We start from the raw sequence: 25175 nt of genomic DNA, 5'->3' as shown, positions 1-25175 counted from the left end.
GAGGGGATGGCCTGTGCTTGGAAGTGACAAACAGTCTGGTGGAATCATGAGTGTTTTTTCAAGTTCTGATTCATATTCGCTGTAGAATAAAATATGCTTTCAGCCCCCATGAGCTTTGTCACTAGGAGAGCAGTGTAGGAACTTTTGCTGTATGGCTGTGGGTTCCCTGGTGGTCTAGTGGTTAGGATTCGGCGCTCTCACCGCCGCGGCCCGGGTTCGATTCCCGGTCAGGGAACAGTCCTTCTTCTGCCCTTGAATGCTTTTCCTTCCCGCAGGTCAGGGCTTCTCAAAATGAATTTGCTTTTCTGACAAACAGTTTGCCTAGCATCCCGCAATCTGGCTCCTAATTTGATTTTCGCAAGGTTCCCTTTGAGTTGCTTTCCTCGGCGGGAGGAAAATCTCTTGTGCAAGGCTCTTGAGGAAGTGAGATTCTGTATTCCGAGGTGCGCTTCTTTTCGTAGGCTTCTGACCACATGGTGTGCGGCAGGAAGTCATCTTTGACAGGGCCGCAGGCTTTGTCTCCAAATGGCATCCCGGACCCACTGCAACCCACCTTTTTGCTGAAACGGAAGTCTGGTTCAGGGTAAGAAAAAGCTGAGCTGCACGTACCGAAAGCAGCAGAGCCCAGCGGCGGAGAGGGTGTGGCCAGGGCTGTCTGATTTGCATAGTGACCAGTGGCATCTTGGGAATGTACAGGCTTTGGAGCCTAACGGGTGCTGCAGGGGTCTGCCTGGCCGGAGAAATGCCTGTCTGGCGCTCCCCTCAGGACACACGTGTCTTCCGTTCGAGCATGGAGGGTGAGGGACATGGGTCACCCTCATATACAGGGGTGTGGGCATGGGCAGGATGGGGCGTGGGGGACCCGTCAGGGCATTGCCCGTTTGGAAGCCCGTTCGGAAGGCAAGAGGAGGCGGAGGCGGAGGCGGGAATCTCTGCTCAATTTTTTCCCGAGGCCTGGGGACAAGCCTTTGCACATTTGATCCAGCCGGGCCTGCATCAGCAGATCCTGCTCCGATGGCAAGGGAGAGCCTGCAGGTGTAAATCAAAGAAAGGGGAGAAATCCGCAAGAGGCGGGTTAACAAATTCCAGTGGCAGGCCCATGTTCCCCAGGAAGCAAGTACTTCCTCCTGCTCCCTTCAGTGGGAAAAGACATAGGAGGTGTATTTCTCTAAGCAGGGGCTCTGCGTAGGTGGCACTGCATTGCTTTGGCAAACATCCATGCTAAGTGCAGAGTAGCAGCAGACCCCACAGCTGAGACGTGAATTGGGACTGTTAAGGAAGGGCACTGGGAGGGTGAGGAGGGCAGAGGAAAATGCTTTACAAAAGCATCTGCAAGTTCCTACACACCCGCTGAAAACCCATACCAGGGATGGGGCTCGAACCCATGCGGACAACTGTCCATTGGATCTTAAGTCCAACGCCTTAACCACTCGGCCACCCTGGTGAGACCCTAGGTCCTGCCTTACTCAGCTCCCTTTTCATGCTGGCTGCTCCAGCGCAGGCTGTCCAGCAAGAGGTGATTGCAGAGTAAAAAGGCTTTTGCAGGAGGATAAAGGTAATTGCTTATGACAAACACACTGTGTGACACCTAACTTTTCCCCACTCGTACTTTATGGGCAATCTATACAGTGGAGTTAGCTTAGTCACAATAAGGAAGTGAGCAAGGCAGGCTCACAAGAGCATCTCCTCCCTGGTGGTCTAGTGGCTAGGATTCGGCGCTTTCACCGCCGCGGCCCGGGTTCGATTCCCGGTCAGGGAAGATCCCTCTAAGACGTAGACGTGCGTAATTTGTCCACGCAGCTCAGCTTTTTTTAATCGAAGGTCCTTAAAAAGGCACCCCGACCTATAGACGAAAGCAGAGGAAAGGGGCTGGGTCCCCTGTGTCCCAGGTTGCTTTGCTCCCATTGCCCTCAGCCACCTTCATGCGCACGCAGTCCCCCACCCAGTCAGGTGCTCTATGTGGGCGTAAAGTGCAGTACCAGCTCATCAGAAAGGTAAATTGCTGGAAAACCCGGCTGCGATGTATACATCTACTTTGGAGCACTCTTCTCCCTTGCACTCTTGAATCGGTCATTCGCAATGTATTCTTCCAGCAAGCTGAATAACGAGGTAGGTGTGAGAAGGTGTACCAGCTGTCTTTGAGCTATCAGCGGCCACTAGGTGTCCCTCTTGTGATTTCCCGGGGATCCCGATTGTACAGGAATTCGTCGGTTCAGTAGCACGGGGGAGGGGATGGCCTGTGCTTGGAAGTGACAAACAGTCTGGTGGAATCATGAGTGTTTTTTCAAGTTCTGATTCATATTCGCTGTAGAATAAAATATGCTTTCAGCCCCCATGAGCTTTGTCACTAGGAGAGCAGTGTAGGAACTTTTGCTGTATGGCTCTGGGTTCCCTGGTGGTCTAGTGGTTAGGATTCGGCGCTCTCACCGCCGCGGCCCGGGTTCGATTCCCGGTCAGGGAACAGTCCTTCTTCTGCCCTTGAATGCTTTTCCTTCCCGCAGGTCAGGGCTTCTCAAAATGAATTTGCTTTTCTGACAAACAGTTTGCCTAGCATCCCGCAATCTGGCTCCTAATTTGATTTTCGCAAGGTTCCCTTTGAGTTGCTTTCCTCGGCGGGAGGAAAATCTCTTGTGCAAGGCTCTTGAGGAAGTGAGATTCTGTATTCCGAGGTGCGCTTCTTTTCGTAGGCTTCTGACCACATGGTGTGCGGCAGGAAGTCATCTTTGACAGGGCCGCAGGCTTTGTCTCCAAATGGCATCCCGGACCCACTGCAACCCACCTTTTTGCTGAAACGGAAGTCTGGTTCAGGGTAAGAAAAAGCTGAGCTGCACGTACCGAAAGCAGCAGAGCCCAGCGGCGGAGAGGGTGTGGCCAGGGCTGTCTGATTTGCATAGTGACCAGTGGCATCTTGGGAATGTACAGGCTTTGGAGCCTAACGGGTGCTGCAGGGGTCTGCCTGGCCGGAGAAATGCCTGTCTGGCGCTCCCCTCAGGACACACGTGTCTTCCGTTCGAGCATGGAGGGTGAGGGACATGGGTCACCCTCATATACAGGGGTGTGGGCATGGGCAGGATGGGGCGTGGGGGACCCGTCAGGGCATTGCCCGTTTGGAAGCCCGTTCGGAAGGCAAGAGGAGGCGGAGGCGGAGGCGGGAATCTCTGCTCAATTTTTTCCCGAGGCCTGGGGACAAGCCTTTGCACATTTGATCCAGCCGGGCCTGCATCAGCAGATCCTGCTCCGATGGCAAGGGAGAGCCTGCAGGTGTAAATCAAAGAAAGGGGAGAAATCCGCAAGAGGCGGGTTAACAAATTCCAGTGGCAGGCCCATGTTCCCCAGGAAGCAAGTACTTCCTCCTGCTCCCTTCAGTGGGAAAAGACATAGGAGGTGTATTTCTCTAAGCAGGGGCTCTGCGTAGGTGGCACTGCATTGCTTTGGGAAGCATCCATGCTAAGTGCAGAGTAGCAGCAGACCCCACAGCTGAGACGTGAATTGGGACTGTTAAGGAAGGGCACTGGGAGGGTGAGGAGGGCAGAGGAAAATGCTTTAAAAAAGCATCTGCAAGTTCCTACACACCCGCTGAAAACCCATACCAGGGATGGGGCTCGAACCCATGCGGACAACTGTCCATTGGATCTTAAGTCCAACGCCTTAACCACTCGGCCACCCTGGTGAGACCCTAGGCCCTGCCTTACTCAGCTCCCTTTTCATGCTGGCTGCTCCAGCGCAGGCTGTCCAGCAAGAGGTGATTGCAGAGTAAAAAGGCTTTTGCAGGAGGATAAAGGTAATTGCTTATGACAAACACACTGTGTGACACCTAACTTTTCCCCACTCGTACTTTATGGGCAATCTATACAGTGGAGTTAGCTTAGTCACAATAAGGAAGTGAGCAAGGCAGGCTCACAAGAGCATCTCCTCCCTGGTGGTCTAGTGGCTAGGATTCGGCGCTTTCACCGCCGCGGCCCGGGTTCGATTCCCGGTCAGGGAAGATCCCTCTAAGACGTAGACGTGCGTAATTTGTCCACGCAGCTCAGCTTTTTTTAATCGAAGGTCCTTAAAAAGGCACCCCGACCTATAGACGAAAGCAGAGGAAAGGGGCTGGGTCCCCTGTGTCCCAGGTTGCTTTGCTCCCATTGCCCTCAGCCACCTTCATGCGCACGCAGTCCCCCCCCAGTCAGGTGCTCTATGTGGGCGTAAAGTGCAGTACCAGCTCATCAGAAAGGTAAATTGCTGGAAAACCCGGCTGCGATGTATACATCTACTTTGGAGCACTCTTCTCCCTTGCACTCTTGAATCGGTCATTCGCAATGTATTCTTCCAGCAAGCTGAATAACGAGGTAGGTGTGAGAAGGTGTACCAGCTGTCTTTGAGCTATCAGCGGCCACTAGGTGTCCCTCTTGTGATTTCCCGGGGATCCCGATTGTACAGGAATTCGTCGGTTCAGTAGCACGGGGGAGGGGATGGCCTGTGCTTGGAAGTGACAAACAGTCTGGTGGAATCATGAGTGTTTTTTCAAGTTCTGATTCATATTCGCTGTAGAATAAAATATGCTTTCAGCCCCCATGAGCTTTGTCACTAGGAGAGCAGTGTAGGAACTTTTGCTGTATGGCTGTGGGTTCCCTGGTGGTCTAGTGGTTAGGATTCGGCGCTCTCACCGCCGCGGCCCGGGTTCGATTCCCGGTCAGGGAACAGTCCTTCTTCTGCCCTTGAATGCTTTTCCTTCCCGCAGGTCAGGGCTTCTCAAAATGAATTTGCTTTTCTGACAAACAGTTTGCCTAGCATCCCGCAATCTGGCTCCTAATTTGATTTTCGCAAGGTTCCCTTTGAGTTGCTTTCCTCGGCGGGAGGAAAATCTCTTGTGCAAGGCTCTTGAGGAAGTGAGATTCTGTATTCCGAGGTGCGCTTCTTTTCGTAGGCTTCTGACCACATGGTGTGCGGCAGGAAGTCATCTTTGACAGGGCCGCAGGCTTTGTCTCCAAATGGCATCCCGGACCCACTGCAACCCACCTTTTTGCTGAAACGGAAGTCTGGTTCAGGGTAAGAAAAAGCTGAGCTGCACGTACCGAAAGCAGCAGAGCCCAGCGGCGGAGAGGGTGTGGCCAGGGCTGTCTGATTTGCATAGTGACCAGTGGCATCTTGGGAATGTACAGGCTTTGGAGCCTAACGGGTGCTGCAGGGGTCTGCCTGGCCGGAGAAATGCCTGTCTGGCGCTCCCCTCAGGACACACGTGTCTTCCGTTCGAGCATGGAGGGTGAGGGACATGGGTCACCCTCATATACAGGGGTGTGGGCATGGGCAGGATGGGGCGTGGGGGACCCGTCAGGGCATTGCCCGTTTGGAAGCCCGTTCGGAAGGCAAGAGGAGGCGGAGGCGGAGGCGGGAATCTCTGCTCAATTTTTTCCCGAGGCCTGGGGACAAGCCTTTGCACATTTGATCCAGCCGGGCCTGCATCAGCAGATCCTGCTCCGATGGCAAGGGAGAGCCTGCAGGTGTAAATCAAAGAAAGGGGAGAAATCCGCAAGAGGCGGGTTAACAAATTCCAGTGGCAGGCCCATGTTCCCCAGGAAGCAAGTACTTCCTCCTGCTCCCTTCAGTGGGAAAAGACATAGGAGGTGTATTTCTCTAAGCAGGGGCTCTGCGTAGGTGGCACTGCATTGCTTTGGGAAGCATCCATGCTAAGTGCAGAGTAGCAGCAGACCCCACAGCTGAGACGTGAATTGGGACTGTTAAGGAAGGGCACTGGGAGGGTGAGGAGGGCAGAGGAAAATGCTTTAAAAAAGCATCTGCAAGTTCCTACACACCCGCTGAAAACCCATACCAGGGATGGGGCTCGAACCCATGCGGACAACTGTCCATTGGATCTTAAGTCCAACGCCTTAACCACTCGGCCACCCTGGTGAGACCCTAGGCCCTGCCTTACTCAGCTCCCTTTTCATGCTGGCTGCTCCAGCGCAGGCTGTCCAGCAAGAGGTGATTGCAGAGTAAAAAGGCTTTTGCAGGAGGATAAAGGTAATTGCTTATGACAAACACACTGTGTGACACCTAACTTTTCCCCACTCGTACTTTATGGGCAATCTATACAGTGGAGTTAGCTTAGTCACAATAAGGAAGTGAGCAAGGCAGGCTCACAAGAGCATCTCCTCCCTGGTGGTCTAGTGGCTAGGATTCGGCGCTTTCACCGCCGCGGCCCGGGTTCGATTCCCGGTCAGGGAAGATCCCTCTAAGACGTAGACGTGCGTAATTTGTCCACGCAGCTCAGCTTTTTTTAATCGAAGGTCCTTAAAAAGGCACCCCGACCTATAGACGAAAGCAGAGGAAAGGGGCTGGGTCCCCTGTGTCCCAGGTTGCTTTGCTCCCATTGCCCTCAGCCACCTTCATGCGCACGCAGTCCCCCCCCAGTCAGGTGCTCTATGTGGGCGTAAAGTGCAGTACCAGCTCATCAGAAAGGTAAATTGCTGGAAAACCCGGCTGCGATGTATACATCTACTTTGGAGCACTCTTCTCCCTTGCACTCTTGAATCGGTCATTCGCAATGTATTCTTCCAGCAAGCTGAATAACGAGGTAGGTGTGAGAAGGTGTACCAGCTGTCTTTGAGCTATCAGCGGCCACTAGGTGTCCCTCTTGTGATTTCCCGGGGATCCCGATTGTACAGGAATTCGTCGGTTCAGTAGCACGGGGGAGGGGATGGCCTGTGCTTGGAAGTGACAAACAGTCTGGTGGAATCATGAGTGTTTTTTCAAGTTCTGATTCATATTCGCTGTAGAATAAAATATGCTTTCAGCCCCCATGAGCTTTGTCACTAGGAGAGCAGTGTAGGAACTTTTGCTGTATGGCTGTGGGTTCCCTGGTGGTCTAGTGGTTAGGATTCGGCGCTCTCACCGCCGCGGCCCGGGTTCGATTCCCGGTCAGGGAACAGTCCTTCTTCTGCCCTTGAATGCTTTTCCTTCCCGCAGGTCAGGGCTTCTCAAAATGAATTTGCTTTTCTGACAAACAGTTTGCCTAGCATCCCGCAATCTGGCTCCTAATTTGATTTTCGCAAGGTTCCCTTTGAGTTGCTTTCCTCGGCGGGAGGAAAATCTCTTGTGCAAGGCTCTTGAGGAAGTGAGATTCTGTATTCCGAGGTGCGCTTCTTTTCGTAGGCTTCTGACCACATGGTGTGCGGCAGGAAGTCATCTTTGACAGGGCCGCAGGCTTTGTCTCCAAATGGCATCCCGGACCCACTGCAACCCACCTTTTTGCTGAAACGGAAGTCTGGTTCAGGGTAAGAAAAAGCTGAGCTGCACGTACCGAAAGCAGCAGAGCCCAGCGGCGGAGAGGGTGTGGCCAGGGCTGTCTGATTTGCATAGTGACCAGTGGCATCTTGGGAATGTACAGGCTTTGGAGCCTAACGGGTGCTGCAGGGGTCTGCCTGGCCGGAGAAATGCCTGTCTGGCGCTCCCCTCAGGACACACGTGTCTTCCGTTCGAGCATGGAGGGTGAGGGACATGGGTCACCCTCATATACAGGGGTGTGGGCATGGGCAGGATGGGGCGTGGGGGACCCGTCAGGGCATTGCCCGTTTGGAAGCCCGTTCGGAAGGCAAGAGGAGGCGGAGGCGGAGGCGGGAATCTCTGCTCAATTTTTTCCCGAGGCCTGGGGACAAGCCTTTGCACATTTGATCCAGCCGGGCCTGCATCAGCAGATCCTGCTCCGATGGCAAGGGAGAGCCTGCAGGTGTAAATCAAAGAAAGGGGAGAAATCCGCAAGAGGCGGGTTAACAAATTCCAGTGGCAGGCCCATGTTCCCCAGGAAGCAAGTACTTCCTCCTGCTCCCTTCAGTGGGAAAAGACATAGGAGGTGTATTTCTCTAAGCAGGGGCTCTGCGTAGGTGGCACTGCATTGCTTTGGCAAACATCCATGCTAAGTGCAGAGTAGCAGCAGACCCCACAGCTGAGACGTGAATTGGGACTGTTAAGGAAGGGCACTGGGAGGGTGAGGAGGGCAGAGGAAAATGCTTTACAAAAGCATCTGCAAGTTCCTACACACCCGCTGAAAACCCATACCAGGGATGGGGCTCGAACCCATGCGGACAACTGTCCATTGGATCTTAAGTCCAACGCCTTAACCACTCGGCCACCCTGGTGAGACGCTAGGTCCTGCCTTACTCAGCTCCCTTTTCATGCTGGCTGCTCCAGCGCAGGCTGTCCAGCAAGAGGTGATTGCAGAGTAAAAAGGCTTTTGCAGGAGGATAAAGGTAATTGCTTATGACAAACACACTGTGTGACACCTAACTTTTCCCCACTCGTACTTTATGGGCAATCTATACAGTGGAGTTAGCTTAGTCACAATAAGGAAGTGAGCAAGGCAGGCTCACAAGAGCATCTCCTCCCTGGTGGTCTAGTGGCTAGGATTCGGCGCTTTCACCGCCGCGGCCCGGGTTCGATTCCCGGTCAGGGAAGATCCCTCTAAGACGTAGACGTGCGTAATTTGTCCACGCAGCTCAGCTTTTTTTAATCGAAGGTCCTTAAAAAGGCACCCCGACCTATAGACGAAAGCAGAGGAAAGGGGCTGGGTCCCCTGTGTCCCAGGTTGCTTTGCTCCCATTGCCCTCAGCCACCTTCATGCGCACGCAGTCCCCCACCCAGTCAGGTGCTCTATGTGGGCGTAAAGTGCAGTACCAGCTCATCAGAAAGGTAAATTGCTGGAAAACCCGGCTGCGATGTATACATCTACTTTGGAGCACTCTTCTCCCTTGCACTCTTGAATCGGTCATTCGCAATGTATTCTTCCAGCAAGCTGAATAACGAGGTAGGTGTGAGAAGGTGTACCAGCTGTCTTTGAGCTATCAGCGGCCACTAGGTGTCCCTCTTGTGATTTCCCGGGGATCCCGATTGTACAGGAATTCGTCGGTTCAGTAGCACGGGGGAGGGGATGGCCTGTGCTTGGAAGTGACAAACAGTCTGGTGGAATCATGAGTGTTTTTTCAAGTTCTGATTCATATTCGCTGTAGAATAAAATATGCTTTCAGCCCCCATGAGCTTTGTCACTAGGAGAGCAGTGTAGGAACTTTTGCTGTATGGCTGTGGGTTCCCTGGTGGTCTAGTGGTTAGGATTCGGCGCTCTCACCGCCGCGGCCCGGGTTCGATTCCCGGTCAGGGAACAGTCCTTCTTCTGCCCTTGAATGCTTTTCCTTCCCGCAGGTCAGGGCTTCTCAAAATGAATTTGCTTTTCTGACAAACAGTTTGCCTAGCATCCCGCAATCTGGCTCCTAATTTGATTTTCGCAAGGTTCCCTTTGAGTTGCTTTCCTCGGCGGGAGGAAAATCTCTTGTGCAAGGCTCTTGAGGAAGTGAGATTCTGTATTCCGAGGTGCGCTTCTTTTCGTAGGCTTCTGACCACATGGTGTGCGGCAGGAAGTCATCTTTGACAGGGCCGCAGGCTTTGTCTCCAAATGGCATCCCGGACCCACTGCAACCCACCTTTTTGCTGAAACGGAAGTCTGGTTCAGGGTAAGAAAAAGCTGAGCTGCACGTACCGAAAGCAGCAGAGCCCAGCGGCGGAGAGGGTGTGGCCAGGGCTGTCTGATTTGCATAGTGACCAGTGGCATCTTGGGAATGTACAGGCTTTGGAGCCTAACGGGTGCTGCAGGGGTCTGCCTGGCCGGAGAAATGCCTGTCTGGCGCTCCCCTCAGGACACACGTGTCTTCCGTTCGAGCATGGAGGGTGAGGGACATGGGTCACCCTCATATACAGGGGTGTGGGCATGGGCAGGATGGGGCGTGGGGGACCCGTCAGGGCATTGCCCGTTTGGAAGCCCGTTCGGAAGGCAAGAGGAGGCGGAGGCGGAGGCGGGAATCTCTGCTCAATTTTTTCCCGAGGCCTGGGGACAAGCCTTTGCACATTTGATCCAGCCGGGCCTGCATCAGCAGATCCTGCTCCGATGGCAAGGGAGAGCCTGCAGGTGTAAATCAAAGAAAGGGGAGAAATCCGCAAGAGGCGGGTTAACAAATTCCAGTGGCAGGCCCATGTTCCCCAGGAAGCAAGTACTTCCTCCTGCTCCCTTCAGTGGGAAAAGACATAGGAGGTGTATTTCTCTAAGCAGGGGCTCTGCGTAGGTGGCACTGCATTGCTTTGGCAAACATCCATGCTAAGTGCAGAGTAGCAGCAGACCCCACAGCTGAGACGTGAATTGGGACTGTTAAGGAAGGGCACTGGGAGGGTGAGGAGGGCAGAGGAAAATGCTTTACAAAAGCATCTGCAAGTTCCTACACACCCGCTGAAAACCCATACCAGGGATGGGGCTCGAACCCATGCGGACAACTGTCCATTGGATCTTAAGTCCAACGCCTTAACCACTCGGCCACCCTGGTGAGACGCTAGGTCCTGCCTTACTCAGCTCCCTTTTCATGCTGGCTGCTCCAGCGCAGGCTGTCCAGCAAGAGGTGATTGCAGAGTAAAAAGGCTTTTGCAGGAGGATAAAGGTAATTGCTTATGACAAACACACTGTGTGACACCTAACTTTTCCCCACTCGTACTTTATGGGCAATCTATACAGTGGAGTTAGCTTAGTCACAATAAGGAAGTGAGCAAGGCAGGCTCACAAGAGCATCTCCTCCCTGGTGGTCTAGTGGCTAGGATTCGGCGCTTTCACCGCCGCGGCCCGGGTTCGATTCCCGGTCAGGGAAGATCCCTCTAAGACGTAGACGTGCGTAATTTGTCCACGCAGCTCAGCTTTTTTTAATCGAAGGTCCTTAAAAAGGCACCCCGACCTATAGACGAAAGCAGAGGAAAGGGGCTGGGTCCCCTGTGTCCCAGGTTGCTTTGCTCCCATTGCCCTCAGCCACCTTCATGCGCACGCAGTCCCCCACCCAGTCAGGTGCTCTATGTGGGCGTAAAGTGCAGTACCAGCTCATCAGAAAGGTAAATTGCTGGAAAACCCGGCTGCGATGTATACATCTACTTTGGAGCACTCTTCTCCCTTGCACTCTTGAATCGGTCATTCGCAATGTATTCTTCCAGCAAGCTGAATAACGAGGTAGGTGTGAGAAGGTGTACCAGCTGTCTTTGAGCTATCAGCGGCCACTAGGTGTCCCTCTTGTGATTTCCCGGGGATCCCGATTGTACAGGAATTCGTCGGTTCAGTAGCACGGGGGAGGGGATGGCCTGTGCTTGGAAGTGACAAACAGTCTGGTGGAATCATGAGTGTTTTTTCAAGTTCTGATTCATATTCGCTGTAGAATAAAATATGCTTTCAGCCCCCATGAGCTTTGTCACTAGGAGAGCAGTGTAGGAACTTTTGCTGTATGGCTGTGGGTTCCCTGGTGGTCTAGTGGTTAGGATTCGGCGCTCTCACCGCCGCGGCCCGGGTTCGATTCCCGGTCAGGGAACAGTCCTTCTTCTGCCCTTGAATGCTTTTCCTTCCCGCAGGTCAGGGCTTCTCAAAATGAATTTGCTTTTCTGACAAACAGTTTGCCTAGCATCCCGCAATCTGGCTCCTAATTTGATTTTCGCAAGGTTCCCTTTGAGTTGCTTTCCTCGGCGGGAGGAAAATCTCTTGTGCAAGGCTCTTGAGGAAGTGAGATTCTGTATTCCGAGGTGCGCTTCTTTTCGTAGGCTTCTGACCACATGGTGTGCGGCAGGAAGTCATCTTTGACAGGGCCGCAGGCTTTGTCTCCAAATGGCATCCCGGACCCACTGCAACCCACCTTTTTGCTGAAACGGAAGTCTGGTTCAGGGTAAGAAAAAGCTGAGCTGCACGTACCGAAAGCAGCAGAGCCCAGCGGCGGAGAGGGTGTGGCCAGGGCTGTCTGATTTGCATAGTGACCAGTGGCATCTTGGGAATGTACAGGCTTTGGAGCCTAACGGGTGCTGCAGGGGTCTGCCTGGCCGGAGAAATGCCTGTCTGGCGCTCCCCTCAGGACACACGTGTCTTCCGTTCGAGCATGGAGGGTGAGGGACATGGGTCACCCTCATATACAGGGGTGTGGGCATGGGCAGGATGGGGCGTGGGGGACCCGTCAGGGCATTGCCCGTTTGGAAGCCCGTTCGGAAGGCAAGAGGAGGCGGAGGCGGAGGCGGGAATCTCTGCTCAATTTTTTCCCGAGGCCTGGGGACAAGCCTTTGCACATTTGATCCAGCCGGGCCTGCATCAGCAGATCCTGCTCCGATGGCAAGGGAGAGCCTGCAGGTGTAAATCAAAGAAAGGGGAGAAATCCGCAAGAGGCGGGTTAACAAATTCCAGTGGCAGGCCCATGTTCCCCAGGAAGCAAGTACTTCCTCCTGCTCCCTTCAGTGGGAAAAGACATAGGAGGTGTATTTCTCTAAGCAGGGGCTCTGCGTAGGTGGCACTGCATTGCTTTGGGAAGCATCCATGCTAAGTGCAGAGTAGCAGCAGACCCCACAGCTGAGACGTGAATTGGGACTGTTAAGGAAGGGCACTGGGAGGGTGAGGAGGGCAGAGGAAAATGCTTTAAAAAAGCATCTGCAAGTTCCTACACACCCGCTGAAAACCCATACCAGGGATGGGGCTCGAACCCATGCGGACAACTGTCCATTGGATCTTAAGTCCAACGCCTTAACCACTCGGCCACCCTGGTGAGACCCTAGGCCCTGCCTTACTCAGCTCCCTTTTCATGCTGGCTGCTCCAGCGCAGGCTGTCCAGCAAGAGGTGATTGCAGAGTAAAAAGGCTTTTGCAGGAGGATAAAGGTAATTGCTTATGACAAACACACTGTGTGACACCTAACTTTTCCCCACTCGTACTTTATGGGCAATCTATACAGTGGAGTTAGCTTAGTCACAATAAGGAAGTGAGCAAGGCAGGCTCACAAGAGCATCTCCTCCCTGGTGGTCTAGTGGCTAGGATTCGGCGCTTTCACCGCCGCGGCCCGGGTTCGATTCCCGGTCAGGGAAGATCCCTCTAAGACGTAGACGTGCGTAATTTGTCCACGCAGCTCAGCTTTTTTTAATCGAAGGTCCTTAAAAAGGCACCCCGACCTATAGACGAAAGCAGAGGAAAGGGGCTGGGTCCCCTGTGTCCCAGGTTGCTTTGCTCCCATTGCCCTCAGCCACCTTCATGCGCACGCAGTCCCCCACCCAGTCAGGTGCTCTATGTGGGCGTAAAGTGCAGTACCAGCTCATCAGAAAGGTAAATTGCTGGAAAACCCGGCTGCGATGTATACATCTACTTTGGAGCACTCTTCTCCCTTGCACTCTTGAATCGGTCATTCGCAATGTATTCTTCCAGCAAGCTGAATAACGAGGTAGGTGTGAGAAGGTGTACCAGCTGTCTTTGAGCTATCAGCGGCCACTAGGTGTCCCTCTTGTGATTTCCCGGGGATCCCGATTGTACAGGAATTCGTCGGTTCAGTAGCACGGGGGAGGGGATGGCCTGTGCTTGGAAGTGACAAACAGTCTGGTGGAATCATGAGTGTTTTTTCAAGTTCTGATTCATATTCGCTGTAGAATAAAATATGCTTTCAGCCCCCATGAGCTTTGTCACTAGGAGAGCAGTGTAGGAACTTTTGCTGTATGGCTGTGGGTTCCCTGGTGGTCTAGTGGTTAGGATTCGGCGCTCTCACCGCCGCGGCCCGGGTTCGATTCCCGGTCAGGGAACAGTCCTTCTTCTGCCCTTGAATGCTTTTCCTTCCCGCAGGTCAGGGCTTCTCAAAATGAATTTGCTTTTCTGACAAACAGTTTGCCTAGCATCCCGCAATCTGGCTCCTAATTTGATTTTCGCAAGGTTCCCTTTGAGTTGCTTTCCTCGGCGGGAGGAAAATCTCTTGTGCAAGGCTCTTGAGGAAGTGAGATTCTGTATTCCGAGGTGCGCTTCTTTTCGTAGGCTTCTGACCACATGGTGTGCGGCAGGAAGTCATCTTTGACAGGGCCGCAGGCTTTGTCTCCAAATGGCATCCCGGACCCACTGCAACCCACCTTTTTGCTGAAACGGAAGTCTGGTTCAGGGTAAGAAAAAGCTGAGCTGCACGTACCGAAAGCAGCAGAGCCCAGCGGCGGAGAGGGTGTGGCCAGGGCTGTCTGATTTGCATAGTGACCAGTGGCATCTTGGGAATGTACAGGCTTTGGAGCCTAACGGGTGCTGCAGGGGTCTGCCTGGCCGGAGAAATGCCTGTCTGGCGCTCCCCTCAGGACACACGTGTCTTCCGTTCGAGCATGGAGGGTGAGGGACATGGGTCACCCTCATATACAGGGGTGTGGGCATGGGCAGGATGGGGCGTGGGGGACCCGTCAGGGCATTGCCCGTTTGGAAGCCCGTTCGGAAGGCAAGAGGAGGCGGAGGCGGAGGCGGGAATCTCTGCTCAATTTTTTCCCGAGGCCTGGGGACAAGCCTTTGCACATTTGATCCAGCCGGGCCTGCATCAGCAGATCCTGCTCCGATGGCAAGGGAGAGCCTGCAGGTGTAAATCAAAGAAAGGGGAGAAATCCGCAAGAGGCGGGTTAACAAATTCCAGTGGCAGGCCCATGTTCCCCAGGAAGCAAGTACTTCCTCCTGCTCCCTTCAGTGGGAAAAGACATAGGAGGTGTATTTCTCTAAGCAGGGGCTCTGCGTAGGTGGCACTGCATTGCTTTGGGAAGCATCCATGCTAAGTGCAGAGTAGCAGCAGACCCCACAGCTGAGACGTGAATTGGGACTGTTAAGGAAGGGCACTGGGAGGGTGAGGAGGGCAGAGGAAAATGCTTTAAAAAAGCATCTGCAAGTTCCTACACACCCGCTGAAAACCCATACCAGGGATGGGGCTCGAACCCATGCGGACAACTGTCCATTGGATCTTAAGTCCAACGCCTTAACCACTCGGCCACCCTGGTGAGACCCTAGGCCCTGCCTTACTCAGCTCCCTTTTCATGCTGGCTGCTCCAGCGCAGGCTGTCCAGCAAGAGGTGATTGCAGAGTAAAAAGGCTTTTGCAGGAGGATAAAGGTAATTGCTTATGACAAACACACTGTGTGACACCTAACTTTTCCCCACTCGTACTTTATGGGCAATCTATACAGTGGAGTTAGCTTAGTCACAATAAGGAAGTGAGCAAGGCAGGCTCACAAGAGCATCTCCTCCCTGGTGGTCTAGTGGCTAGGATTCGGCGCTTTCACCGCCGCGGCCCGGGTTCGATTCCCGGTCAGGGAAGATCCCTCTAAGACGTAGACGTGCGTAATTTGTCCACGCAGCTCAGCTTTTTTTAATCGAAGGTCCTTAAAAAGGCACCCCGACCTATAGACGAAAGCAGAGGAAAGGGGCTGGGTCCCCTGTGTCCCAGGTTGCTTTGCTCCCATTGCCCTCAGCCACCTTCATGCGCACGCAGTCCCCCACCCAGTCAGGTGCTCTATGTGGGCGTAAAGTGCAGTACCAGCTCATCAGAAAGGTAAATTGCTGGAAAACCCGGCTGCGATGTATACATCTACTTTGGAGCACTCTTCTCCCTTGCACTCTTGAATCGGTCATTCGCAATGTATTCTTCCAGCAAGCTGAATAACGAGGTAGGTGTGAGAAGGTGTACCAGCTGTCTTTGAGCTATCAGCGGCCACTAGGTGTCCCTCTTGTGATTTCCCGGGGATCCCGATTGTACAGGAATTCGTCGGTTCAGTAGCACGGGGGAGGGGATGGCCTGTGCTTGGAAGTGACAAACAGTCTGGTGGAATCATGAGTGTTTTTTCAAGTTCTGATTCATATTCGCTGTAGAATAAAATATGCTTTCAGCCCCCATGAGCTTTGTCACTAGGAGAGCAGTGTAGGAACTTTTGCTGTATGGCTGTGGGTTCCCTGGTGGTCTAGTGGTTAGGATTCGGCGCTCTCACCGCCGCGGCCCGGGTTCGATTCCCGGTCAGGGAACAGTCCTTCTTCTGCCCTTGAATGCTTTTCCTTCCCGCAGGTCAGGGCTTCTCAAAATGAATTTGCTTTTCTGACAAACAGTTTGCCTAGCATCCCGCAATCTGGCTCCTAATTTGATTTTCGCAAGGTTCCCTTTGAGTTGCTTTCCTCGGCGGGAGGAAAATCTCTTGTGCAAGGCTCTTGAGGAAGTGAGATTCTGTATTCCGAGGTGCGCTTCTTTTCGTAGGCTTCTGACCACATGGTGTGCGGCAGGAAGTCATCTTTGACAGGGCCGCAGGCTTTGTCTCCAAATGGCATCCCGGACCCACTGCAACCCACCTTTTTGCTGAAACGGAAGTCTGGTTCAGGGTAAGAAAAAGCTGAGCTGCACGTACCGAAAGCAGCAGAGCCCAGCGGCGGAGAGGGTGTGGCCAGGGCTGTCTGATTTGCATAGTGACCAGTGGCATCTTGGGAATGTACAGGCTTTGGAGCCTAACGGGTGCTGCAGGGGTCTGCCTGGCCGGAGAAATGCCTGTCTGGCGCTCCCCTCAGGACACACGTGTCTTCCGTTCGAGCATGGAGGGTGAGGGACATGGGTCACCCTCATATACAGGGGTGTGGGCATGGGCAGGATGGGGCGTGGGGGACCCGTCAGGGCATTGCCCGTTTGGAAGCCCGTTCGGAAGGCAAGAGGAGGCGGAGGCGGAGGCGGGAATCTCTGCTCAATTTTTTCCCGAGGCCTGGGGACAAGCCTTTGCACATTTGATCCAGCCGGGCCTGCATCAGCAGATCCTGCTCCGATGGCAAGGGAGAGCCTGCAGGTGTAAATCAAAGAAAGGGGAGAAATCCGCAAGAGGCGGGTTAACAAATTCCAGTGGCAGGCCCATGTTCCCCAGGAAGCAAGTACTTCCTCCTGCTCCCTTCAGTGGGAAAAGACATAGGAGGTGTATTTCTCTAAGCAGGGGCTCTGCGTAGGTGGCACTGCATTGCTTTGGGAAGCATCCATGCTAAGTGCAGAGTAGCAGCAGACCCCACAGCTGAGACGTGAATTGGGACTGTTAAGGAAGGGCACTGGGAGGGTGAGGAGGGCAGAGGAAAATGCTTTAAAAAAGCATCTGCAAGTTCCTACACACCCGCTGAAAACCCATACCAGGGATGGGGCTCGAACCCATGCGGACAACTGTCCATTGGATCTTAAGTCCAACGCCTTAACCACTCGGCCACCCTGGTGAGACCCTAGGCCCTGCCTTACTCAGCTCCCTTTTCATGCTGGCTGCTCCAGCGCAGGCTGTCCAGCAAGAGGTGATTGCAGAGTAAAAAGGCTTTTGCAGGAGGATAAAGGTAATTGCTTATGACAAACACACTGTGTGACACCTAACTTTTCCCCACTCGTACTTTATGGGCAATCTATACAGTGGAGTTAGCTTAGTCACAATAAGGAAGTGAGCAAGGCAGGCTCACAAGAGCATCTCCTCCCTGGTGGTCTAGTGGCTAGGATTCGGCGCTTTCACCGCCGCGGCCCGGGTTCGATTCCCGGTCAGGGAAGATCCCTCTAAGACGTAGACGTGCGTAATTTGTCCACGCAGCTCAGCTTTTTTTAATCGAAGGTCCTTAAAAAGGCACCCCGACCTATAGACGAAAGCAGAGGAAAGGGGCTGGGTCCCCTGTGTCCCAGGTTGCTTTGCTCCCATTGCCCTCAGCCACCTTCATGCGCACGCAGTCCCCCACCCAGTCAGGTGCTCTATGTGGGCGTAAAGTGCAGTACCAGCTCATCAGAAAGGTAAATTGCTGGAAAACCCGGCTGCGATGTATACATCTACTTTGGAGCACTCTTCTCCCTTGCACTCTTGAATCGGTCATTCGCAATGTATTCTTCCAGCAAGCTGAATAACGAGGTAGGTGTGAGAAGGTGTACCAGCTGTCTTTGAGCTATCAGCGGCCACTAGGTGTCCCTCTTGTGATTTCCCGGGGATCCCGATTGTACAGGAATTCGTCGGTTCAGTAGCACGGGGGAGGGGATGGCCTGTGCTTGGAAGTGACAAACAGTCTGGTGGAATCATGAGTGTTTTTTCAAGTTCTGATTCATATTCGCTGTAGAATAAAATATGCTTTCAGCCCCCATGAGCTTTGTCACTAGGAGAGCAGTGTAGGAACTTTTGCTGTATGGCTGTGGGTTCCCTGGTGGTCTAGTGGTTAGGATTCGGCGCTCTCACCGCCGCGGCCCGGGTTCGATTCCCGGTCAGGGAACAGTCCTTCTTCTGCCCTTGAATGCTTTTCCTTCCCGCAGGTCAGGGCTTCTCAAAATGAATTTGCTTTTCTGACAAACAGTTTGCCTAGCATCCCGCAATCTGGCTCCTAATTTGATTTTCGCAAGGTTCCCTTTGAGTTGCTTTCCTCGGCGGGAGGAAAATCTCTTGTGCAAGGCTCTTGAGGAAGTGAGATTCTGTATTCCGAGGTGCGCTTCTTTTCGTAGGCTTCTGACCACATGGTGTGCGGCAGGAAGTCATCTTTGACAGGGCCGCAGGCTTTGTCTCCAAATGGCATCCCGGACCCACTGCAACCCACCTTTTTGCTGAAACGGAAGTCTGGTTCAGGGTAAGAAAAAGCTGAGCTGCACGTACCGAAAGCAGCAGAGCCCAGCGGCGGAGAGGGTGTGGCCAGGGCTGTCTGATTTGCATAGTGACCAGTGGCATCTTGGGAATGTACAGGCTTTGGAGCCTAACGGGTGCTGCAGGGGTCTGCCTGGCCGGAGAAATGCCTGTCTGGCGCTCCCCTCAGGACACACGTGTCTTCCGTTCGAGCATGGAGGGTGAGGGACATGGGTCACCCTCATATACAGGGGTGTGGGCATGGGCAGGATGGGGCGTGGGGGACCCGTCAGGGCATTGCCCGTTTGGAAGCCCGTTCGGAAGGCAAGAGGAGGCGGAGGCGGAGGCGGGAATCTCTGCTCAATTTTTTCCCGAGGCCTGGGGACAAGCCTTTGCACATTTGATCCAGCCGGGCCTGCATCAGCAGATCCTGCTCCGATGGCAAGGGAGAGCCTGCAGGTGTAAATCAAAGAAAGGGGAGAAATCCGCAAGAGGCGGGTTAACAAATTCCAGTGGCAGGCCCATGTTCCCCAGGAAGCAAGTACTTCCTCCTGCTCCCTTCAGTGGGAAAAGACATAGGAGGTGTATTTCTCTAAGCAGGGGCTCTGCGTAGGTGGCACTGCATTGCTTTGGCAAACATCCATGCTAAGTGCAGAGTAGCAGCAGACCCCACAGCTGAGACGTGAATTGGGACTGTTAAGGAAGGGCACTGGGAGGGTGAGGAGGGCAGAGGAAAATGCTTTACAAAAGCATCTGCAAGTTCCTACACACCCGCTGAAAACCCATACCAGGGATGGGGCTCGAACCCATGCGGACAACTGTCCATTGGATTTTAAGTCCAACGCCTTAACCACTCGGCCACCCTGGTGAGACCCTAGGTCCTGCCTTACTCAGCTCCCTTTTCATGCTGGCTGCTCCAGCGCAGGCTGTCCAGCAAGAGGTGATTGCAGAGTAAAAAGGCTTTTGCAGGAGGATAAAGGTAATTGCTTATGACAAACACACTGTGTGACACCTAACTTTTCCCCACTCGTACTTTATGGGCAATCTATACAGTGGAGTTAGCTTAGTCACAATAAGGAAGTGAGCAAGGCAGGCTCACAAGAGCATCTCCTCCCTGGTGGTCTAGTGGCTAGGATTCGGCGCTTTCACCGCCGCGGCCCGGGTTCGATTCCCGGTCAGGGAAGATCCCTCTAAGACGTAGACGTGCGTAATTTGTCCACGCAGCTCAGCTTTTTTTAATCGAAGGTCCTTAAAAAGGCACCCCGACCTATAGACGAAAGCAGAGGAAAGGGGCTGGGTCCCTGTGTCCCAGGTTGCTTTGCTCCCATTGCCCTCAGCCACCTTCATGCGCACGCAGTCCCCCACCCAGTCAGGTGCTCTATGTGGGCGTAAAGTGCAGTACCAGCTCATCAGAAAGGTAAATTGCTGGAAAACCCGGCTGCGATGTATACATCTACTTTGGAGCACTCTTCTCCCTTGCACTCTTGAATCGGTCATTCGCAATGTATTCTTCCAGCAAGCTGAATAACGAGGTAGGTGTGAGAAGGTGTACCAGCTGTCTTTGAGCTATCAGCGGCCACTAGGTGTCCCTCTTGTGATTTCCCGGGGATCCCGATTGTACAGGAATTCGTCGGTTCAGTAGCACGGGGGAGGGGATGGCCTGTGCTTGGAAGTGACAAACAGTCTGGTGGAATCATGAGTGTTTTTTCAAGTTCTGATTCATATTCGCTGTAGAATAAAATATGCTTTCAGCCCCCATGAGCTTTGTCACTAGGAGAGCAGTGTAGGAACTTTTGCTGTATGGCTGTGGGTTCCCTGGTGGTCTAGTGGTTAGGATTCGGCGCTCTCACCGCCGCGGCCCGGGTTCGATTCCCGGTCAGGGAACAGTCCTTCTTCTGCCCTTGAATGCTTTTCCTTCCCGCAGGTCAGGGCTTCTCAAAATGAATTTGCTTTTCTGACAAACAGTTTGCCTAGCATCCCGCAATCTGGCTCCTAATTTGATTTTCGCAAGGTTCCCTTTGAGTTGCTTTCCTCGGCGGGAGGAAAATCTCTTGTGCAAGGCTCTTGAGGAAGTGAGATTCTGTATTCCGAGGTGCGCTTCTTTTCGTAGGCTTCTGACCACATGGTGTGCGGCAGGAAGTCATCTTTGACAGGGCCGCAGGCTTTGTCTCCAAATGGCATCCCGGACCCACTGCAACCCACCTTTTTGCTGAAACGGAAGTCTGGTTCAGGGTAAGAAAAAGCTGAGCTGCACGTACCGAAAGCAGCAGAGCCCAGCGGCGGAGAGGGTGTGGCCAGGGCTGTCTGATTTGCATAGTGACCAGTGGCATCTTGGGAATGTACAGGCTTTGGAGCCTAACGGGTGCTGCAGGGGTCTGCCTGGCCGGAGAAATGCCTGTCTGGCGCTCCCCTCAGGACACACGTGTCTTCCGTTCGAGCATGGAGGGTGAGGGACATGGGTCACCCTCATATACAGGGGTGTGGGCATGGGCAGGATGGGGCGTGGGGGACCCGTCAGGGCATTGCCCGTTTGGAAGCCCGTTCGGAAGGCAAGAGGAGGCGGAGGCGGAGGCGGGAATCTCTGCTCAATTTTTTCCCGAGGCCTGGGGACAAGCCTTTGCACATTTGATCCAGCCGGGCCTGCATCAGCAGATCCTGCTCCGATGGCAAGGGAGAGCCTGCAGGTGTAAATCAAAGAAAGGGGAGAAATCCGCAAGAGGCGGGTTAACAAATTCCAGTGGCAGGCCCATGTTCCCCAGGAAGCAAGTACTTCCTCCTGCTCCCTTCAGTGGGAAAAGACATAGGAGGTGTATTTCTCTAAGCAGGGGCTCTGCGTAGGTGGCACTGCATTGCTTTGGGAAGCATCCATGCTAAGTGCAGAGTAGCAGCAGACCCCACAGCTGAGACGTGAATTGGGACTGTTAAGGAAGGGCACTGGGAGGGTGAGGAGGGCAGAGGAAAATGCTTTAAAAAAGCATCTGCAAGTTCCTACACACCCGCTGAAAACCCATACCAGGGATGGGGCTCGAACCCATGCGGACAACTGTCCATTGGATCTTAAGTCCAACGCCTTAACCACTCGGCCACCCTGGTGAGACCCTAGGCCCTGCCTTACTCAGCTCCCTTTTCATGCTGGCTGCTCCAGCGCAGGCTGTCCAGCAAGAGGTGATTGCAGAGTAAAAAGGCTTTTGCAGGAGGATAAAGGTAATTGCTTATGACAAACACACTGTGTGACACCTAACTTTTCCCCACTCGTACTTTATGGGCAATCTATACAGTGGAGTTAGCTTAGTCACAATAAGGAAGTGAGCAAGGCAGGCTCACAAGAGCATCTCCTCCCTGGTGGTCTAGTGGCTAGGATTCGGCGCTTTCACCGCCGCGGCCCGGGTTCGATTCCCGGTCAGGGAAGATCCCTCTAAGACGTAGACGTGCGTAATTTGTCCACGCAGCTCAGCTTTTTTTAATCGAAGGTCCTTAAAAAGGCACCCCGACCTATAGACGAAAGCAGAGGAAAGGGGCTGGGTCCCCTGTGTCCCAGGTTGCTTTGCTCCCATTGCCCTCAGCCACCTTCATGCGCACGCAGTCCCCCACCCAGTCAGGTGCTCTATGTGGGCGTAAAGTGCAGTACCAGCTCATCAGAAAGGTAAATTGCTGGAAAACCCGGCTGCGATGTATACATCTACTTTGGAGCACTCTTCTCCCTTGCACTCTTGAATCGGTCATTCGCAATGTATTCTTCCAGCAAGCTGAATAACGAGGTAGGTGTGAGAAGGTGTACCAGCTGTCTTTGAGCTATCAGCGGCCACTAGGTGTCCCTCTTGTGATTTCCCGGGGATCCCGATTGTACAGGAATTCGTCGGTTCAGTAGCACGGGGGAGGGGATGGCCTGTGCTTGGAAGTGACAAACAGTCTGGTGGAATCATGAGTGTTTTTTCAAGTTCTGATTCATATTCGCTGTAGAATAAAATATGCTTTCAGCCCCCATGAGCTTTGTCACTAGGAGAGCAGTGTAGGAACTTTTGCTGTATGGCTGTGGGTTCCCTGGTGGTCTAGTGGTTAGGATTCGGCGCTCTCACCGCCGCGGCCCGGGTTCGATTCCCGGTCAGGGAACAGTCCTTCTTCTGCCCTTGAATGCTTTTCCTTCCCGCAGGTCAGGGCTTCTCAAAATGAATTTGCTTTTCTGACAAACAGTTTGCCTAGCATCCCGCAATCTGGCTCCTAATTTGATTTTCGCAAGGTTCCCTTTGAGTTGCTTTCCTCGGCGGGAGGAAAATCTCTTGTGCAAGGCTCTTGAGGAAGTGAGATTCTGTATTCCGAGGTGCGCTTCTTTTCGTAGGCTTCTGACCACATGGTGTGCGGCAGGAAGTCATCTTTGACAGGGCCGCAGGCTTTGTCTCCAAATGGCATCCCGGACCCACTGCAACCCACCTTTTTGCTGAAACGGAAGTCTGGTTCAGGGTAAGAAAAAGCTGAGCTGCACGTACCGAAAGCAGCAGAGCCCAGCGGCGGAGAGGGTGTGGCCAGGGCTGTCTGATTTGCATAGTGACCAGTGGCATCTTGGGAATGTACAGGCTTTGGAGCCTAACGGGTGCTGCAGGGGTCTGCCTGGCCGGAGAAATGCCTGTCTGGCGCTCCCCTCAGGACACACGTGTCTTCCGTTCGAGCATGGAGGGTGAGGGACATGGGTCACCCTCATATACAGGGGTGTGGGCATGGGCAGGATGGGGCGTGGGGGACCCGTCAGGGCATTGCCCGTTTGGAAGCCCGTTCGGAAGGCAAGAGGAGGCGGAGGCGGAGGCGGGAATCTCTGCTCAATTTTTTCCCGAGGCCTGGGGACAAGCCTTTGCACATTTGATCCAGCCGGGCCTGCATCAGCAGATCCTGCTCCGATGGCAAGGGAGAGCCTGCAGGTGTAAATCAAAGAAAGGGGAGAAATCCGCAAGAGGCGGGTTAACAAATTCCAGTGGCAGGCCCATGTTCCCCAGGAAGCAAGTACTTCCTCCTGCTCCCTTCAGTGGGAAAAGACATAGGAGGTGTATTTCTCTAAGCAGGGGCTCTGCGTAGGTGGCACTGCATTGCTTTGGCAAACATCCATGCTAAGTGCAGAGTAGCAGCAGACCCCACAGCTGAGACGTGAATTGGGACTGTTAAGGAAGGGCACTGGGAGGGTGAGGAGGGCAGAGGAAAATGCTTTACAAAAGCATCTGCAAGTTCCTACACACCCGCTGAAAACCCATACCAGGGATGGGGCTCGAACCCATGCGGACAACTGTCCATTGGATCTTAAGTCCAACGCCTTAACCACTCGGCCACCCTGGTGAGACCCTAGGTCCTGCCTTACTCAGCTCCCTTTTCATGCTGGCTGCTCCAGCGCAGGCTGTCCAGCAAGAGGTGATTGCAGAGTAAAAAGGCTTTTGCAGGAGGATAAAGGTAATTGCTTATGACAAACACACTGTGTGACACCTAACTTTTCCCCACTCGTACTTTATGGGCAATCTATACAGTGGAGTTAGCTTAGTCACAATAAGGAAGTGAGCAAGGCAGGCTCACAAGAGCATCTCCTCCCTGGTGGTCTAGTGGCTAGGATTCGGCGCTTTCACCGCCGCGGCCCGGGTTCGATTCCCGGTCAGGGAAGATCCCTCTAAGACGTAGACGTGCGTAATTTGTCCACGCAGCTCAGCTTTTTTTAATCGAAGGTCCTTAAAAAGGCACCCCGACCTATAGACGAAAGCAGAGGAAAGGGGCTGGGTCCCCTGTGTCCCAGGTTGCTTTGCTCCCATTGCCCTCAGCCACCTTCATGCGCACGCAGTCCCCCACCCAGTCAGGTGCTCTATGTGGGCGTAAAGTGCAGTACCAGCTCATCAGAAAGGTAAATTGCTGGAAAACCCGGCTGCGATGTATACATCTACTTTGGAGCACTCTTCTCCCTTGCACTCTTGAATCGGTCATTCGCAATGTATTCTTCCAGCAAGCTGAATAACGAGGTAGGTGTGAGAAGGTGTACCAGCTGTCTTTGAGCTATCAGCGGCCACTAGGTGTCCCTCTTGTGATTTCCCGGGGATCCCGATTGTACAGGAATTCGTCGGTTCAGTAGCACGGGGGAGGGGATGGCCTGTGCTTGGAAGTGACAAACAGTCTGGTGGAATCATGAGTGTTTTTTCAAGTTCTGATTCATATTCGCTGTAGAATAAAATATGCTTTCAGCCCCCATGAGCTTTGTCACTAGGAGAGCAGTGTAGGAACTTTTGCTGTATGGCTGTGGGTTCCCTGGTGGTCTAGTGGTTAGGATTCGGCGCTCTCACCGCCGCGGCCCGGGTTCGATTCCCGGTCAGGGAACAGTCCTTCTTCTGCCCTTGAATGCTTTTCCTTCCCGCAGGTCAGGGCTTCTCAAAATGAATTTGCTTTTCTGACAAACAGTTTGCCTAGCATCCCGCAATCTGGCTCCTAATTTGATTTTCGCAAGGTTCCCTTTGAGTTGCTTTCCTCGGCGGGAGGAAAATCTCTTGTGCAAGGCTCTTGAGGAAGTGAGATTCTGTATTCCGAGGTGCGCTTCTTTTCGTAGGCTTCTGACCACATGGTGTGCGGCAGGAAGTCATCTTTGACAGGGCCGCAGGCTTTGTCTCCAAATGGCATCCCGGACCCACTGCAACCCACCTTTTTGCTGAAACGGAAGTCTGGTTCAGGGTAAGAAAAAGCTGAGCTGCACGTACCGAAAGCAGCAGAGCCCAGCGGCGGAGAGGGTGTGGCCAGGGCTGTCTGATTTGCATAGTGACCAGTGGCATCTTGGGAATGT

The 25175-nt window shown here is 53.5% G+C and overlaps 34 non-coding genes across 34 annotated transcripts; 23 read left to right on the top strand and 11 right to left on the bottom strand.

Annotated features, from left to right (window-relative positions):
• Positions 1-163: 163 nt before the first annotated feature.
• On the top strand, positions 164-235 carry TRNAE-CUC (transfer RNA glutamic acid (anticodon CUC)). The gene has a single exon. It is a non-coding gene; the product is annotated as a tRNA-Glu (tRNA).
• Positions 236-1361: 1126 nt separating this feature from the next.
• TRNAL-UAA (transfer RNA leucine (anticodon UAA)) lies at positions 1362-1444 on the bottom strand. Its single transcript has one exon. It is a non-coding gene; the product is annotated as a tRNA-Leu (tRNA).
• Positions 1445-1687: 243 nt separating this feature from the next.
• On the top strand, positions 1688-1759 carry TRNAE-UUC (transfer RNA glutamic acid (anticodon UUC)). Its single transcript has one exon. It is a non-coding gene; the product is annotated as a tRNA-Glu (tRNA).
• A 630-nt stretch (positions 1760-2389) lies between these two features.
• Positions 2390-2461, top strand: TRNAE-CUC (transfer RNA glutamic acid (anticodon CUC)). The gene has a single exon. It is a non-coding gene; the product is annotated as a tRNA-Glu (tRNA).
• A 1126-nt stretch (positions 2462-3587) lies between these two features.
• TRNAL-UAA (transfer RNA leucine (anticodon UAA)) lies at positions 3588-3670 on the bottom strand. Its single transcript has one exon. It is a non-coding gene; the product is annotated as a tRNA-Leu (tRNA).
• Positions 3671-3913: 243 nt separating this feature from the next.
• Positions 3914-3985, top strand: TRNAE-UUC (transfer RNA glutamic acid (anticodon UUC)). The gene has a single exon. It is a non-coding gene; the product is annotated as a tRNA-Glu (tRNA).
• A 629-nt stretch (positions 3986-4614) lies between these two features.
• Positions 4615-4686, top strand: TRNAE-CUC (transfer RNA glutamic acid (anticodon CUC)). Its single transcript has one exon. It is a non-coding gene; the product is annotated as a tRNA-Glu (tRNA).
• Positions 4687-5812: 1126 nt separating this feature from the next.
• TRNAL-UAA (transfer RNA leucine (anticodon UAA)) lies at positions 5813-5895 on the bottom strand. The gene has a single exon. It is a non-coding gene; the product is annotated as a tRNA-Leu (tRNA).
• Positions 5896-6138: 243 nt separating this feature from the next.
• TRNAE-UUC (transfer RNA glutamic acid (anticodon UUC)) lies at positions 6139-6210 on the top strand. Its single transcript has one exon. It is a non-coding gene; the product is annotated as a tRNA-Glu (tRNA).
• Positions 6211-6839: 629 nt separating this feature from the next.
• On the top strand, positions 6840-6911 carry TRNAE-CUC (transfer RNA glutamic acid (anticodon CUC)). Its single transcript has one exon. It is a non-coding gene; the product is annotated as a tRNA-Glu (tRNA).
• Positions 6912-8037: 1126 nt separating this feature from the next.
• Positions 8038-8120, bottom strand: TRNAL-UAA (transfer RNA leucine (anticodon UAA)). The gene has a single exon. It is a non-coding gene; the product is annotated as a tRNA-Leu (tRNA).
• Positions 8121-8363: 243 nt separating this feature from the next.
• Positions 8364-8435, top strand: TRNAE-UUC (transfer RNA glutamic acid (anticodon UUC)). Its single transcript has one exon. It is a non-coding gene; the product is annotated as a tRNA-Glu (tRNA).
• Positions 8436-9065: 630 nt separating this feature from the next.
• On the top strand, positions 9066-9137 carry TRNAE-CUC (transfer RNA glutamic acid (anticodon CUC)). Its single transcript has one exon. It is a non-coding gene; the product is annotated as a tRNA-Glu (tRNA).
• Positions 9138-10263: 1126 nt separating this feature from the next.
• TRNAL-UAA (transfer RNA leucine (anticodon UAA)) lies at positions 10264-10346 on the bottom strand. The gene has a single exon. It is a non-coding gene; the product is annotated as a tRNA-Leu (tRNA).
• Positions 10347-10589: 243 nt separating this feature from the next.
• TRNAE-UUC (transfer RNA glutamic acid (anticodon UUC)) lies at positions 10590-10661 on the top strand. The gene has a single exon. It is a non-coding gene; the product is annotated as a tRNA-Glu (tRNA).
• A 630-nt stretch (positions 10662-11291) lies between these two features.
• TRNAE-CUC (transfer RNA glutamic acid (anticodon CUC)) lies at positions 11292-11363 on the top strand. Its single transcript has one exon. It is a non-coding gene; the product is annotated as a tRNA-Glu (tRNA).
• Positions 11364-12489: 1126 nt separating this feature from the next.
• On the bottom strand, positions 12490-12572 carry TRNAL-UAA (transfer RNA leucine (anticodon UAA)). The gene has a single exon. It is a non-coding gene; the product is annotated as a tRNA-Leu (tRNA).
• A 243-nt stretch (positions 12573-12815) lies between these two features.
• On the top strand, positions 12816-12887 carry TRNAE-UUC (transfer RNA glutamic acid (anticodon UUC)). The gene has a single exon. It is a non-coding gene; the product is annotated as a tRNA-Glu (tRNA).
• A 630-nt stretch (positions 12888-13517) lies between these two features.
• Positions 13518-13589, top strand: TRNAE-CUC (transfer RNA glutamic acid (anticodon CUC)). Its single transcript has one exon. It is a non-coding gene; the product is annotated as a tRNA-Glu (tRNA).
• Positions 13590-14715: 1126 nt separating this feature from the next.
• Positions 14716-14798, bottom strand: TRNAL-UAA (transfer RNA leucine (anticodon UAA)). The gene has a single exon. It is a non-coding gene; the product is annotated as a tRNA-Leu (tRNA).
• Positions 14799-15041: 243 nt separating this feature from the next.
• Positions 15042-15113, top strand: TRNAE-UUC (transfer RNA glutamic acid (anticodon UUC)). Its single transcript has one exon. It is a non-coding gene; the product is annotated as a tRNA-Glu (tRNA).
• Positions 15114-15743: 630 nt separating this feature from the next.
• Positions 15744-15815, top strand: TRNAE-CUC (transfer RNA glutamic acid (anticodon CUC)). Its single transcript has one exon. It is a non-coding gene; the product is annotated as a tRNA-Glu (tRNA).
• A 1126-nt stretch (positions 15816-16941) lies between these two features.
• On the bottom strand, positions 16942-17024 carry TRNAL-UAA (transfer RNA leucine (anticodon UAA)). Its single transcript has one exon. It is a non-coding gene; the product is annotated as a tRNA-Leu (tRNA).
• Positions 17025-17267: 243 nt separating this feature from the next.
• On the top strand, positions 17268-17339 carry TRNAE-UUC (transfer RNA glutamic acid (anticodon UUC)). Its single transcript has one exon. It is a non-coding gene; the product is annotated as a tRNA-Glu (tRNA).
• A 630-nt stretch (positions 17340-17969) lies between these two features.
• TRNAE-CUC (transfer RNA glutamic acid (anticodon CUC)) lies at positions 17970-18041 on the top strand. The gene has a single exon. It is a non-coding gene; the product is annotated as a tRNA-Glu (tRNA).
• Positions 18042-19167: 1126 nt separating this feature from the next.
• Positions 19168-19250, bottom strand: TRNAL-UAA (transfer RNA leucine (anticodon UAA)). Its single transcript has one exon. It is a non-coding gene; the product is annotated as a tRNA-Leu (tRNA).
• A 243-nt stretch (positions 19251-19493) lies between these two features.
• TRNAE-UUC (transfer RNA glutamic acid (anticodon UUC)) lies at positions 19494-19565 on the top strand. Its single transcript has one exon. It is a non-coding gene; the product is annotated as a tRNA-Glu (tRNA).
• A 629-nt stretch (positions 19566-20194) lies between these two features.
• TRNAE-CUC (transfer RNA glutamic acid (anticodon CUC)) lies at positions 20195-20266 on the top strand. Its single transcript has one exon. It is a non-coding gene; the product is annotated as a tRNA-Glu (tRNA).
• A 1126-nt stretch (positions 20267-21392) lies between these two features.
• TRNAL-UAA (transfer RNA leucine (anticodon UAA)) lies at positions 21393-21475 on the bottom strand. Its single transcript has one exon. It is a non-coding gene; the product is annotated as a tRNA-Leu (tRNA).
• Positions 21476-21718: 243 nt separating this feature from the next.
• TRNAE-UUC (transfer RNA glutamic acid (anticodon UUC)) lies at positions 21719-21790 on the top strand. The gene has a single exon. It is a non-coding gene; the product is annotated as a tRNA-Glu (tRNA).
• Positions 21791-22420: 630 nt separating this feature from the next.
• On the top strand, positions 22421-22492 carry TRNAE-CUC (transfer RNA glutamic acid (anticodon CUC)). The gene has a single exon. It is a non-coding gene; the product is annotated as a tRNA-Glu (tRNA).
• Positions 22493-23618: 1126 nt separating this feature from the next.
• On the bottom strand, positions 23619-23701 carry TRNAL-UAA (transfer RNA leucine (anticodon UAA)). Its single transcript has one exon. It is a non-coding gene; the product is annotated as a tRNA-Leu (tRNA).
• A 243-nt stretch (positions 23702-23944) lies between these two features.
• TRNAE-UUC (transfer RNA glutamic acid (anticodon UUC)) lies at positions 23945-24016 on the top strand. Its single transcript has one exon. It is a non-coding gene; the product is annotated as a tRNA-Glu (tRNA).
• Positions 24017-24646: 630 nt separating this feature from the next.
• TRNAE-CUC (transfer RNA glutamic acid (anticodon CUC)) lies at positions 24647-24718 on the top strand. The gene has a single exon. It is a non-coding gene; the product is annotated as a tRNA-Glu (tRNA).
• Positions 24719-25175: the final 457 nt, after the last annotated feature.

Source organism: Triturus cristatus, chromosome 5_2 (genome assembly GCF_964204655.1).
Source record: "Triturus cristatus chromosome 5_2, aTriCri1.1, whole genome shotgun sequence".
NCBI classification, from domain to species: Eukaryota; Metazoa; Chordata; class Amphibia; order Caudata; family Salamandridae; genus Triturus; species Triturus cristatus.
This window is presented reverse-complemented; position numbering and strand designations above follow the sequence as displayed.